This window comes from Nomascus leucogenys, chromosome 22a, assembly GCF_006542625.1.
Source record: "Nomascus leucogenys isolate Asia chromosome 22a, Asia_NLE_v1, whole genome shotgun sequence".
NCBI classification, from domain to species: Eukaryota; Metazoa; Chordata; class Mammalia; order Primates; family Hylobatidae; genus Nomascus; species Nomascus leucogenys.
The window spans coordinates 104,772,477-104,788,223 of record NC_044402.1 but is presented as its reverse complement, the minus strand read 5'-3'; positions in this window follow the sequence as shown (position 1 = coordinate 104,788,223).

The following is a 15,747-nucleotide window of genomic DNA, read 5'->3' as shown; positions in this document are numbered from 1 at the left end:
ATTTCCCAAACCTGCTAAGTGAAGTCCGTGTATGACTGGCGCAGTGACCAGCAGAACAAAAAGCTACAAATTATCTCTATAGAACATTAATTGAAGGTCTCTGTGCTATAGAATCCTTTTCTCAATTAGAGAGCTGTCTAGGGAGTAATGTTCTCTCTAAAAATCATGATATACACAGCTCTATAAATCGATGAAAGACTTGTGACCATTAAACTTAATTGATACTGAATTTAGAGGAATACATTTCAATCATGTTGCCATTTTATTTGAAAATTAGTTTCTGGCATTACCTCTTTCCTTCCCTCGACATGCAGGAACACGCAGCACTCCAAAGTGAGCTATCCAGGAACCAGGGAGACGCAGCTCTGACTGCGAAGGCCTCAGCACGGGGCAAACACACAGAAGATGTTTCAAGGTGCTGTAAACAAGTAGACATAAAACAGGAAATAAAAACTGATTTCAAGTAAAATCAGCAACAACTTGGTTTTATATAGTACCCCATACGTTCCACAGGAATAATACCCCATGGCACTTTATAGGGAAAAAGGTAAAAAAAAAAAGGCTGCTCCAAGGACCACACTAGGAAAATAATTAACTTCTTGAATATGTTCTCAGGCTTGAGTAGGTGCAATTCTTTCCTTGAGATTACTGTCAGCAATAGTGCTGGGGAGCTGTTGTTTTCTGTAATTGGCTCTGGATGGAAGCCATGCTGAAAGCAAAGAGCAAACACAGCTTTGGGTTAGAATGTTTGGAGTGTGTGAGAGCATGTACGTGTGACTATGTGTATGTGTGAGCATATGTGTGTGTGTGTGTGTGTATGTTCACATGTGAATTGTAGGAAACCCTCCTCAAATGTGATCAATTTATCTAATCTAGAACCATCATCGAAGCACTGTGAAAAGGTAATATAAGAAATCCAGAATTGATTCTATCTAAAGAGCCCAAATGCACTTACCCTGTCACTGTTTTCTAAATGCAGTCATGGAGGAAAAAAACACTGAAGAAAGAAGCTTTTTTTTTTTTTTTGAGACGGAGTTTCGCTCTTGTTGCCCAGGCTGGAGTGCAATGGCACAATCTTGGCTCACTGCAACCTCTGCCTCCCAGGTTCAAGTGATTCTCCTGCCTCAGCCTCCCGAGTAGCTGGGATTACAGGCATGCTCCACCACGCCTGGCTTATTTTGTATTTTTAGTAGAGATAGTGTTTCTCCATGTTGGTCAGTTTGGTCTCGAACTACCAACCTCAGGTGATCCACCCGCCTAGGCCTCCCAAAGTGCTGGGATTACAGGCGTGAGCCACCGCACCCAGCCAAAAAGAAGCTTCTTTTTAAAAAAGAAAACAAGAAACTGACAAGAAATATATTTTGCACAAAACCTTCCAGAAATACATCATATGTGTAGTAATTTTTTCCCGAATAGGCACTCCTTATCCATTTCCATGAGGATCTTTCTAGACAGATGGATTCTTTTCCTATCTGTTCTTTGCTATCAAGCGACTCTATCTTATCCATATCAGCTGTTAATGGTGTAAAACTATGCTTTCTTCAAGACTATTTCCTTGAGAAATAAAACACAGAAGTACAAATAACTGACTTTTCCCCCTAAGTTTTATCTAAATTCCTTTATTCCTTTCTCTGAAACTCTGTGTACATCAAAGAATGTATTACACTTTCTGTCTAGAACAAATTTATAATGAGGAACGTTTGCCACGAAAACAATGCTTTTCTATTTACATAGACTGTCTGCACCCAAAACCATATCCAGATACATTAATTGTTTGCTAAATATCTCAAATATCCAGTTAAATATGCCACAATAAAGTAGTTAGTTTACTTAATCACTTCCTAAAAAACCTAATTATTAAATTTTTGACTGTGTAATATATTATTTTCTTTTTAAAGTAGAGATCATAGAACATAATTTGTGATTGCATAATATTTTATGTTTTTTTAAGTTAAGCGGTGGGTAGGTAGAATTTTAGAGACATAGGAAGTTGTATATTAGAAGCATTATAATAATCTTAATTTCAGCAAGAAAGAGCTATGCATATCCATTTTGTTTTTCAACCAACACGCAAGATCACTGCTAGAAAATGTATAGATATAAAACAAGTTATAACCTTTACTATATTACTAAGAACTCACAATCTAGAATAGATTGAATACAAAAACAAATGACCATTTTTTTCCAACGTGGAATGTGGTATTTGACATAAGAAAGATGCAAAATGTTATGAGAGGTCAAAGAAGATCAAGGTCACATCTGTTTTCTGGGGTTTGGGGCAATCAGGAAAACAGGAAAGTCTGGTTGGGGGGAGTGGAGCTGGCATCTGGAGGAATTTGAAACCTCTGGTACCTGTCGCTACAGCAGATATCAAACATGGCTCCACTCCCAGCCAGATAATGTAGATCTGAATGATTGACAGACTGCTTATAAACAAGAAAATTGATTCAAGTTGAGGCATCTGATTGAGAAAAAGTGTGATCAAAGAATGTTGACTAGGTCAATCTGGCTGGAGAGTAGAAAATGTAGATGGAAGATAATTGAGAAAGACTTTCAAGATGCCCAAATTGCTCTGATAAGGAGGTATTTCTTTTAGTACATGAGGTGGGGTGTGATTTTGTGCAGGTGAGTTTGGATTTTTTTGTTTGTTTGATTCACTTAAGTTGTAAAGGCCCTTATTGGACGTTGACTTGGTCACTCAGAGAATCCACAAGAAGGATGAGAAACAGCCTTGGGCAGTGAGCAAAGATGTTGAGAACACAGCTGATTGTGCTGCAGGAATTGTCTGATCAGAAACCCCTAAGACGAACTCCCCAGTGGGCACTGCTGGTTTCCTGACTCCATGGCCGCCGCTGTTCGTGACACTGGTTATAGACCCACTTCCCCGACTACAGTGGATGTTAAACGGTTTCTTGCTTTCCGTGCTCCAGGAACAGAGTTCTAGATGGATCATCTGATCTGCTAAGCTTAGGTCATGAGCCCTCACCTGGCTGCCAGGGCTCTTGGAGAACAATTATCTGGCCTTCTCTACTCCTGCAGTGGGTGCCCCCCAATTAGAAAGGGAATTTAGATATTAATTGGTCAAAAAAATCCAACAAATGCCTGTCATAGAGTCATAGAGGAAGCCATGTTTGTGCAGGGCCACTAAGAGTACATAGAATTTCCAACCGGGTGCAGTGGCTCATGCCTGTAATCCCAGCACTTTGGGAGGCTGAGGCAGGGAGATCGTGAGGTCAAGAGATTGAGACCATCCTGGCCAACACAGTGAAACCCCGTCTCTACTAAAAATACACACACACACACACACACACACACACACACACACACACACACAAATTAGCTGGGCGGGCGTGGTGGTACGTGCCTGTAGTCCCAGCTACTCAGGGAGGCTGAGGCAGGAGAATCACTTGAACCCAGGAAGTGGAGGTTGCAGTGAGCCAAGATCATGCCATTGCACTCCAGCCTGGTGACAGAACGAGACTCTGTCTCAAAAAAACAAAAAGAATTCCCAAGAGAAGAGTGTCAAATGTTTATTTGATATAAAGGAAATGGGAAAATACCAAAGAAGAGAAATAAAAAAGGTCATTGGGCATTGCAGTTAGGAGGTCATCCATGCCCTGGAATGCTTCTAAATTTCATTTACATAAATACTTAAAACGTAATACACATTTATTGAAATACATAATGTGCAGCTGTAATTATTTGCTATACAAATTCACATTTTGAAAAATTGATGTTCCGTTTGAGGAAGACTATTCACTCTTTCAGGTCAACATGAAGCCAAAAGTATCTAATGATTTTATGTGTGACTAGGTCTGAGTTTTAAATGGGAATTATATGTTGGATAATATATCCAGATTGGACCATAAGAGTTTATGAAAACTCTACTCTGTGTTCAGGCTATTCTACATATAAAATGCTCAGGAAGGAAAACTCTTGTTTTAAAATATCCCCAAAGCTGACTCCACAATCTCCCTTAGCATTCATTTAACCATTCTAGTAGAGTTAAGCATACTTTGTGGCTATAAATTTGAATCTTAAGAGAGACAAGCAAAACTTTGTTAATACTTCCTAATTTGAATAGAAAGTAAAGCTGATGGCAAGAGAAAACTCACAATTATGTTCAGAAAATTTACAACATGAAACATCTCAGCAATTGCCAATATTTAAAGGTTATGTCCATCATGCTGGAAAGTGGCATAAAGTTTTCACCCTTTTCAAGTAATTGGGCATCATACTGATGGGGAAAATTGTGCATGTCAGTGATTCCTGCACTGATGTGGGGAAATTGACAGACACTGTTTAAAGGAAACCAAAGTTTTTGTGCATCAACATGTCATGCTGGGAATAATTATACAACTGTTTTGTTACCTCAGCACTGTGCCATATATTATAATATCCACTGATGCTTCCAGAGTTCTTTTGTTTGTTTTGCAAAGTGCAGCCATTCTGGGAAATACATACTTGTAAAATGATTGATGCTAATACACTTTATAAATGAAGCCTAAAGCCCAGTAATACTGATAAATATTGTCTTTACTGCTGAGGGTACATTTAGAAATGGCCCCCACTCTATATTCATTAGGTTTAGCATCATCAACATGAAACGACAGGTTAATAGGTCAAGAAAGGACCTCAGGAGGTCAACCAGTGTTTGCTGCAACCATCAGGTAAGCCTGCATTCAAGCCATTTATCCACATGAGAATCATCATCAATAAATCCTTTAGCATCCACAGTGTTTGTGTGTGTGTGTGTGTGTGCATGTGTGTCTGAGTGTGTGTATGTGTATGTGTAGGGGCAGCTGGTTCAAGAGCTCTTCAATAATATCTGCTCAAGTAGCTTGTTATTATTTACATAGCATTTCGTATTTGCAGAGGGATTTTCCAACACTTAATAATCCTCACAGCATTAGTGTAAGGTAGGGCAGTCCCAGTGCTTCCACACACAAAGGCACAACAATTAAGAGGCTTGAAGAGGCCTGCAAACTAGTGATTGAATAAGGATTAGTATCTACAGTTCTTGACCCTGAATTCTTTACAAATCTACTACTTAAAAAAAAAAAGTTGACCTTTCACTTTGGGTATTATCTTAGACTATTAGGTCCTTACAGATCCAGCAGGACCAGGGGACTGGGCAGGAGGGAATTAAAATTAGACTTCTCAAGTCTAAGGCGTATATTTACCAAGAGACTTGACTCTCAGGAGATTCATATGACAGCGTGGTTGCACCACTTTGCACCATTGCTGGGCTAGTTCCCTCATGGTCCTGGGGAAGGAAGCCTAGTAATGGAGTCAGAGGGCACTGAGCTCCTTCCCCTGAGGTGAGAGGAAAAAATATGCGAGTATATTTTGACAGGCTGGAGTGGGGAAAATACAATATGTTCACAGTTAAAAAGAGAATATACTGTAATAAATAAAGACCTTTCTGAGTTTTGTCATCAACGTTAACTAATACTGCAGGTCAGTTGTATTTATTGAGCCTACACAGGTGCATTGCAGGGCTGGGGATGTTAGCCCACATTGCAATAATTATGGTCAGGCAAACCAGTCAGAATGAGAACCGGATGCCTCTTATTCTTAAAACTTGCTTTACATGTCCCTTTGGAACTGACAAATTGCTCAGGTGAAAGTCATCCCCTGCCAGGTTTCTGCAATTTTCCCAGCTTCGTGCAACTTTTCATTTTCTTGTTTCTTGTCATGAACATAGAAAAAGAGCCACCTAATACCTTTGGGATGGCATTTGCAGTTTGGCTGCAAAGTGGAAGTGCTGGACAAGTCTGGAGAGGATTGTCTTTTACAACAGGATTTCAGATTTTTTTAGCTCCTTTGCAACTAGCTGACAAATGACGACATGGGGTGATTTCTACCGCCAACGGGAAGCACTTTTGTTCCATTGGTGATAGCTAGGAAGCACTGTTGTAAAACTCCATGCCCACTGTGTATACCACGAGGTAGCTAGCACATGGGCAGAATCCTAAATGTGTCATATCACAGGAGCAAGAAGTAAAAACATCGTCACGAATTCAAAACGTTGGGCTGAGAAGATAAATCAAGTAATCTCAATATGGGTAAGCAAAAGATCTCAGGGATGTGACAGGAAATTCATTGCTCTGTTTTGAAGCAGCCATTTTCCTCCTTTGTAAATAAACTCAGTATATTTGTAAGTAGGGGTGTCTGTGAGAAGAAAATAGTAATGTGGGTGGGTAGAGGCCCACGCATCATCACATGGTGTGACATCTTGGTGGGAGGGATCCAGGCACTGGAGTCCCACAGCAAGACATGCTCAGCCGATCATTCATTTCCTTGGTAATCAGACCAAGGGGGAAACTGGCCCATCTAGCTCAAATGCCCATGACATTTATTTCTACAATAAAACAAATGCTAAAGCAAATGTTAAATTTTACTAACAAGAGTATCAAAGATTCTTGTTGGGTTATCAGTTAACCTTTTTTTGAAAGGGGTCTGAATTAGTTAGAAATATGTTTGGTACAAGTAACAGAAAACCTAATGAAGAGTGGCTTAACCAAATAAGGGTCTGTTTTTCTCACGTAACCACAAGTCTGGTGGTGGTAGATGACCGAGGCAATTACTCCCCAACATCATCTAAACAGACTCTGTTCATCTTCAGCAAACGGCCATTTTGTCCTCATGTTTAGTGCTTGATAATCACAAGATGGCTGCTGTGCCTTTAACCAACATGTCTACACGTAAAGGAAGGAAGATGGGCAGAGGGAGCACCTGCCACACCCCCTTTACCCAGAAGCAAATGCCTTCAAAGTCTCAAAGTCTCCCAGCAGACTTGTGCTTACCTCTCACTGAACCTACTGGAGCATGTGGGCCACTACAAGCAAGTGGGACTGATTTTACTATTGACAGAAACCAAAATATTTCTCCCCAAAACATTGAGGATTGTTAAATTAAAGACACTGAAAACTCCAGTGAGCACTCTGCCTCAGGCTGTATTTGCCTAACGGTGGGATATAAATCCTTCTTTACTAGAGACAGCATTTGCTTATCAGCCCAGAGAAGGCACCAGCCAGCACTAGAGTAATCTGGGAATAGATCTTACCATCTTTCCCATTTTCTTGCCTTTTAAAAGACTGGAAGCTGTCCCATTTGTCTTGTCCCTATGTAAGATTTATGATTCTCTATTAAAATACAAGCAAGACCTCTAAGCCACTACCTTGAGAAACACTTTTGAACTGAGGCCTCTCCCTTGCGATAGGTACACCATGCGTCAATAAATTTCTGCTTGGGCAGGGTTTGGTGGCTCACACCCGCACCCCAGCACTTTGGGAGGCCAAGAAGGAAGGATTGCTTAACCCCAGGAGTTCAAGACTAGCCTAGGCAACATAGGGAGAGGCTGGCTCTACAAAAAATTTAAAAATTAGCCAGGTGTGGTGGCACATGCCTGTGGTCCCAGCTGCTTGGGAGGCTGAGGTGGGAGGTTCTCTTGAGCCCAGGAGGTCAAGACCACAATGAGCCATGATCACACCACTGCACTCCAGCCTAGATGACGGAGTGAGACTCTTTCAAAAACAAACAAACAAACAAACTCACACAAACACAAACTTCCACTTGTTTTTCTTTTGTTAGTCTAACTTGTTTTCAGGAAAGCGTATCAATTAAGAACCTAAAAAGGAAAAGGAAAGAAATTTTGTTTTCTCCTCTATACTTTCCACTGTAGTAGAGGCAGCCAAGGGAGGAGGTTGAGAATGGATTTGAGGTTAGTTAACTAGCTAACAGGCATCTTACCTAAGGAGGCTAAAAAAAAAAGTTTAGAGATTTCTTCATGCATTCATTCAACCAATATTTCTGCACTCACCATTTGTATCAGTCATAAATAGCTTCTGATCACTGCATATTTTCTTTTTAAATGTCTGATTGCTTCACTCCATTTCTTTTGGATGTTCGTCATGCTCTACCTGGCCAGTAAGAGCTGGGTTTAGAGGCTAGTTCCTAAATTCTCTTCTCACTCCATATTGTCTTCCTAGATTACCCTATTCAGGCACAAGCCTTCAATTACCAGCTTTTAGCAGATAATTTACAAATATACATTTCCAGGCTATATCCTATCTTTGGGCTTCAGACTTAGGAAACAAGCTGCTGATGTTTATCACTAGGATGTTTCAGAGGCAACTCAAATCTAACAGCTTTATAAATGAACTCATGATGTTCCCTTCTCACCTCCCTCAAACCTTGTTTTTTGTTTGTTTGTTCGTTTGTTTGTTTTTTGAGATGGAGTCTTGCTCCGTTGCCCAGGATGGAATGCAGTGGCACAATCTTGGCTCACTGCAACCTCTGCCTCCTGGATGCAAGCGATTCTCCTGCCTCAACCTCCTGTGTAGCTGGGATTACAGGCACCCACCACCATGCCTGGCTAATTTTTGTATTTTTAGTAGAGACGGGGTTTCATCAAGTTGGCCAGGCTGGTCTCCAACTCCTGACCTCAGGTGATCTGCCAGCCTCAGCCTTCCAAAGTGCTGGGATTACAGGCATGAGCCACTGTGCCCAGCCACCTTGTCCTCTTTCAAAGTTGACTGTTTAGGTAGCATAAGGCCATCATACATCCAGTTAAGTCTTAATCCTATTTCCCCAATATCCAATATATTACCTCCTATACACAGACATTTACTTTTCTCCATCTTCACAGCTACTCTCTGGTCTAAGCTACTGGCTCAGAATAACACTGTAACCTCCCCACACCCACTCTGGTTCCCAGCAATACATTCTCTACCTATTTACTAGATGAGCCCAAAACTAATCACGTCTCTCATTCCCCCCAGTCACAATTTTTCAGGTTGGAAAACATAAGACCCTAATCCTTACACTGGCTTAGAAGACCCCATGTGGCCTGGCCACAGCCTCTTCTCTGGGCACTTCTTGCATCACCATTTGCTTGCCTCTCTAAACTCCAGCCACACAGGCCTGCTTTCCACACCTTGTTCTTTCCCTGCTTCTTTCAGCCACAGGATACCACACATGCAGTTCTTTCTTTCTGGACTGCGATTATTCTCTTGTGTCTCGCTAATTCTTTCCCATCCTTCAACTCTCAGCTCAAACATGACTGCTTCAGGCATGACTTCCCAGACCCCACCAAGACTACACCAGACACAGCTATTATACCATCTCATGCCACCTTCCCTTTACAGGGTATGCCCAAATTGTCACCTTAAGTTTATTTTTGTGATTATTTGGTTATCTTCACTAGTAGATTGTGAGTCTCATGAGTGCAGGGAATATGCTCTTCTTCCAGTGTCTCCTGGATGCTTAACACAGAGTCTGGCACTTATTAGACAACACCTAAAATGCTCTTGAAATAAGTGATAAAATGAGGAGGAGCAGTAGCTGGACAAAACATTCTTGTTTGGGAGAGTTTCCACTTGCCGATTCATTCCTTAAGTAAGCATTTTTTAAGCACCTATTATATATAAGGTCTATGTCTCGGCAATGAAAATAGAAAGATAAATGAGATCATGTCCCTGCCCTTGAGGGCTTTGTATTTTGGTTGGGGAGACACATATATAAGCCCATGAATATGAATTAAAGTAATGTATTTCTATCAATTGTGTCTCACCAGACACTGACCTGAGAGCAAAGTCCTTCTCCTGCCAATTGAAACAAGGATGTGCTGTCTTTGCTCCATGTCAACTCCTCATGAACTCCGTCTTCCCCCTGACTTTCATCAGTATTATTTCAATTTTTAGATTACAATGGTTTTATGTTAAGTTGGCAGCTTCCCGATGACATGTGTGGAGAAGCTGTGTTCTCATAAACAAGTTAGGCTTGAACCTCATGGTAGGAACAGTTGCTTCTGGGCAGTTTTCTTGTAGGCAGCTATCTGCAGTGGTGTGCATTCTTAAGGGTTTTTCTCATTGAGAATGGAACTTTCTGACAATACCCCTGGATCATAGGGTTCATTTAACTTTGAATCTGAAATACTTCCTTTCATGCCCTCAAGTCACCACACTTTGAGGAAGGTAATATCTGGGACAGTGGACAGAGCAAGAGTTGTCAGCAACTCAGACATGACGCAACATTTATCTGAAACTAAAGAGCATTCTGTAAATATTTGAAAAGTGCATTATCAAAAGTGAAAGCCAGTAGTTTTATTTTTGTTTGTCTGCTATGTTTCACAAGAGGAATTGGAAGAATTCTTTTGTAAAGATGGATAATTTCTTGTAGCAAATTCATCTCAGTTAGGTGTGCAAAGCTCTTTTGTGGGTTCTCTGTCAGGTGTGAAATCTCTATATCATACACAGACCTGAGTCCTCTAGGAAGGATGCTTATTTCACCAATCTGCTGCTATGCTTTGAAATCCCATACTGAGTGTGTTTGTTTTTCATGATTCTCATAACAAATATCACAAATTTGGTCACTTAAAAAACACCAATATATGATCTCATAGTTTCCACAGGACAGCTTCTCTGGTTTCCCTGCCCTTGGTCTCACAGGACCAAAATCAGTGTCTTGGTTAACCTGGGCTCTTATCTGGAGGCTTTGAGGGAAAATTCACTTCCAAGTCCATTCAAGTTGTTGGCAGAATTAAGATACATACAACTGTAGGCCTTTGGTCCCTCTGTCCTTGCTGGCTGTTGGCCAGGAGGTTGTTGCAGAAGCTGCCTGCATTCCCTGTCTCATGGCCCCTTTCTTCATCCCCAAAGGCAGCAATGGAGTTGAGTCTTTACTCTCGGAATTTCTCTTATGTCCCTTTCTGCCACTTCCCTCAGTCTTCTTCTTAGGTCCTATGATAACTATTTTTTGTTGTAATGCTTATGTTTTTATTTTTATGTGTGACATTACAAATGGTATTGTTTAAGAATATGCTAAGGATGGATTTCCCTGAAAGTCACAGCTAAGGGAGTTCACTTGGAAAGGTATCCCAGGAAGCAGAAGTGATGGTCTTGGACATTAAACTAGGACTGCTTCCCTCAGCCTTCTTCTTCTGCTTAAGGGTGAGCGTGATTACGCCAGGCCCATCCTGGTAGCTCCAGGATAATTGCCCTATCTTGAGGTCAGCTGATTAGTAACCTACTTCCATCTGCAAAGTGCCCTCACAGTTCCTAAATTAATGTTTGATTATGTAACCCATTCATGGGAAACTTGGGGGACATCTTTAGATTTTCATCTACCACACTGAAGTCACGGGTCACAGTTTCAGCTACCTGAGAAAATCCTTCCAAAAACAAAAAGCTGTAACCAAATTATTGTAAAAGGCTAAACCACAATGTGCCCAGCTTATACAAAGCCAAACAGAACAAAATGCTTTCAGAGAAGCCCCTTGTCACTGCACGTGTACAAAACACACAAAAGCAAAATAAACCTAGAAGCCCTGGGTTCCATTAGTTATTCCTGGTCTCACTGGACACTTTAACTCAATGGTATAACTGATTTTATTTTAAATATGGCCACTGAAAAAGACAGTAGTGTCAGAACAAAATTACTTCATCTTTTGTTATAGTATTGCCTAAAATGAGGTATAAACGCCAGATGATATGTAAGTTGATTTTAGGTCTTATGATAACTTTTTTTTTTTTTTGAGATGGCATCTCGCTCTGTCACCAGGCTGGAATGCAGTGGCGCGATCTTGGCTCACTGCCACCGCCTCCTGGGTTCAAGCGATTCTCCTGCCTCAGCCTCCTGAGTAGCTGGGACTACAGGTGCACGCCACCATGTCCACCTAATTTTTGTATTTTTAGTAGAGACAGGTTTTCACCATGTTGGCTGGATGGTCTTGATCCACCCACCTCAGCCTCCCAAAGTTCTGGGATTACAGGAGTGAGCCACTGCACCCTGCCACTATTTTTTGTTTTAATGCAGGTGTATTTATTTTTAAATGTGACTTTACAAATGATGTCGTTTAAGGAGATGCTGAGTATGGGTTTCCCTGAAAGTCACAGCAAAGACAGTTCACTTGGAAAGGTATCCCAGGAAGCAGAAGTGAGGGTCTGGGAGATTAAAACGGGGATCAAGGGAAAGAAATACATGGATGCATGATTGAGTTGACCATTGCTACAGTCAAGCAGCGTTTGATCCACAGGATCTTCTGAGGCATCTTATGACATGAGTCTCAGGGCTGCCTCAGGGGATGGAAGGGGAAAGGATTTACCCGGCAACTCCCAGCCTCCACTAGTCAAAGATAGCCCCACTCTTCTGGGTTGCACGAGCATGAGTGGCCAGCAGTCCTGGCAAGTGGTCTGAGGTGCTAAACAAGGAACTGTGCAAAGCTGGCTGGCTGAGACCTATATGCAACTGGCTACTGCAGCAGTAGCTGAAGTAAGAGGTGGGCCCTAGATTAGCTAAATGATGAACTGGAGGTGTCCAATATGCCACTGTAAGTTTACTTTAAGTGTATGTGTTATATACATAATTGTATATAATTACATATAAATACATAATCTTGTATAATTATATACATAATGCAGATGATATTACTACATATGTTAATCTGGGTTGTCCAAGTAGTAGAGGAAAAGATGGGATTAAATGTACAAGAAATGTGTTAGGAGTCATGTCTGTAAGACAGGGGTGTCGAATCTTTTGGCTTTCCTGGGCCACACTGGAAGAAGAATTGTCTTGGGCCATACATAAAATACACTGACACTGATGATAGCTGATAAGAAAACAAACAAACAACAAAAAAAAAAACTTCATGTTTTAGGAAAGTTTATAAATTTGTGTTGGGCCATGGGTTGGACAAGCTTGCTATGAGAGATAATAGGGAGGGAGCCAGGAGAGACTGAGAGAGCCGTCAGGCTATGCAGCAGGTCTGACCCTGAGTGAAGGAGAGAGGGAAGGAAGGAAGATTATTCCGCATGCCCAAGTCTCAGAGTCTAGCGCAGGACTAGGGAGAGTCTGGCAAGGCTGTCTTTGAGAGCCCTCAAGCCCAACGGCAGCAGTTGTCAACTCAATCATGCATCCACCTATCAGTTTCCCTCCCTTCCTGTTTCACATTCCCAGGCCCCCACTTCTGCTTCCTGCAACACCTTTCCAAGTGAACTTCCTGCCAAAGCCTTTGCCTGAGCTTTCTGAGAAACCCATATTTAGCCTCTTCCTAAACAACATCATCTTTGAAATCGCACATATTAAAAAATGCACAAGTAGCAAGACTGAACATACTCAGCACAGTGCCCGAAATCAACTCCCATAACACTGGCATTGGTGCTCATTGGAGGGACAGCGCCTGGGGACGGGTCCCCCTGCAGTGTCCCTACTGCATGCAGCCATTGGCTGGGAGCAGCTGGGGGGAAGCAGGGCTCACTGCAAATGGGACTATGAATTTCCCTAGGCAGAGCTGGACCCCTGCGTCAGTAAACTCCCTGAAATCAGAGGTCTGACAGGCACATTCTCAAGGCCACCACTGCACACATATAATAGAAATTATGAAGATTAGATAAACATGTGACTGCAGTTTTAAAAACCTGGCCCATGGCCAGGTGCAGTGGCTCACTCCTTTAATCCCAGCACTTTGGGAGGCCGAGGCGAGTGGATCACCTGAGGTAGGCAGTTCAAGAGCAGCCTGGCCAACATGGTGAAACCTCGTCTCTACTAAAAATACAAAAATTATCTGGGCGTGGTGGCACACAACTGTAATCCCAGCTATTTGGGAGGCTGAAGCAGGAGAATCGTTTGAACCCAGGAGATGGAGGTTATAGTGAGCTGAGATGGTGCCATTGCACTCCAGCCTGGGCGACAGAGCAAGACTCAGTCTCAAAAAAACAAAAACAAACACAAACAAACAAAACCTGGCCCTTTCATAATTGTTGAGAATCAGATTCACTGTTTACCTGGCTCAAAGACACTAGTCCTTAAAATTCTAACTACAAACAAGGGAGCTCCTCTCGCTCCTGAGGTGGAGAAACATGAGTTTGGGGCAGATTTCTGTATAAGGCTGTCCTAGATTTAGTGAGTGGATATTTCTTTTCCTTTTACTGCCCGACTTCTCACCTTCTAGCATTTCCCCGACCTCAAATCCTTAAGTGTTTCTCTCTTTGGCTTTTTCATTTTGTTCCTCTATAATCAGCAGAGGAGCTCTTTTGAAGCAATCATGGGTAAACTAAAAAATAAAGCCTATGATCTGAATTGCAAGAGCTTCCTTCAGGAGATAAGTGTTCTGAAGTCCCTGTTTGCCTAGGGTGGGGCTGAGGTAGTTGTAGCAGGCTTACTGAATAGCTGTTTAGTTAGTCGTCTCTCTGTTTGGGGCAGGTAAGTCGGTATTCATTCAGCATGGATAAATCCACTTTCCTCATTCTCTTTCCTTTCACAGTTAGTGAAGTAGCTTCTCAGATCTGCCCTTAGAGTCCTTAATCCCAGTTAAAATAAAATTTATCCATGCGAAATAAGTCACAGGAATTGATCTAAAGCAAAGGCATACTGGGTGCTTTCGTGTTTTCCTTCCAGAAGATGTTGAATTAGGAAAAATTTAAAGTGATCTAGGAATTCCCTGAATGCTTTTGGTGGTACGAACATATTGTGAAAAACAAGCTTCTATTAACGCATCAGCAGGACAAATATTGAGAAGGATAGAAAATAGGTTTCAGCAGCCTGAAGCTTTGAAGAAGAGCAAAGGAGAGTTCAATTTAACTTGTTTTTGGATACTGTCCCAGAGCTCACGCTCTTCCTCCTTCTCGTGTGTCGTGTGGACATGCAGAAGGCAAGGATATGATTTTTGTAACATGGAGCATTTTTAATCCCTTTCCTGTCACACTAAGTAAATAACTCACTGTGGAATACTCAGGAGATGACTCTAAAATGCAGTAGGATATGGAGCAATGTACAAAATTTTAGCTGTGGACATTAATAAACCTAGCCAGAGAGTATGGTTTAGTGGGTTGTCATGGTACCAGAAACATGGGCGCCATTTAATGGAAGCTTTATCCTCATGCTTGGTTGTCTCTTAAACTGTGAACCCGTGAATCCTCTGGAAGCAGCTGCCTGGGAGCAAACACTACAATAAAACTCACCTTTCCTCAGCCTCAAAGGACTGCTGGCTTTCAGCAAAGCCCAGGTTAGGGAGATGGGTCTCTTCCAGCCCCCATCTCTTCTGTGATAACAGGACTCTCTTTTCTATTTTAGAGCAGCAGAACATGAGTCTTAGGAAGGTAAAGACGTCTGTCCAAGGTTACCCTGCAGGGCTAGTCAAGAATTATAGACCAGGAGTAAGACTAAAGCCTCCTGCCTTTTATTTCAATATTTCAGTGTTTCGACCTCCTCCTTGGACATTACTTATGTGTGGAACTCACATATACACAGAGATTTCTCAAAGACCTATATTTAAGGGTACTTAGCATAGCCCGGCTATTTACAGGTCCCTGCTAGAGCTATGGCAGCAAGGAATGAAAACAAAGGGAGAATTTAATGCCTTTTGAAAGCTGACTCAGAGCATGTAAAGGTGAAAGTGTGTGGTCGGAAGGCTTAGCTGCCTGTTGAGTTCTGTTATTCAATAACTCAAGGAGCCTGTTGTGAGCTGCTTTGGCTCTATTAACGCATCTGGAGCTAGTGGCCATACATTGGGGACTTTTTAAAATGTAAAAGTAGCTTTGTAGGCAAACTTATGTTAGAATGAAATACTTCTGAAGACCAAAGGCCAACTTTATAGAGTGCACCTCTCTCTCCCTGACTCAGTTCTGGGGGGCTTTTGATAGAGTGTATGCTAAACCTATATACTTATTTGGAGGAGTAAAAATTGTCCTCCTGTCCTGGGTCGTGTTTACTTTCAACGTAACCCTTTGGATCTCTGAGCAGATC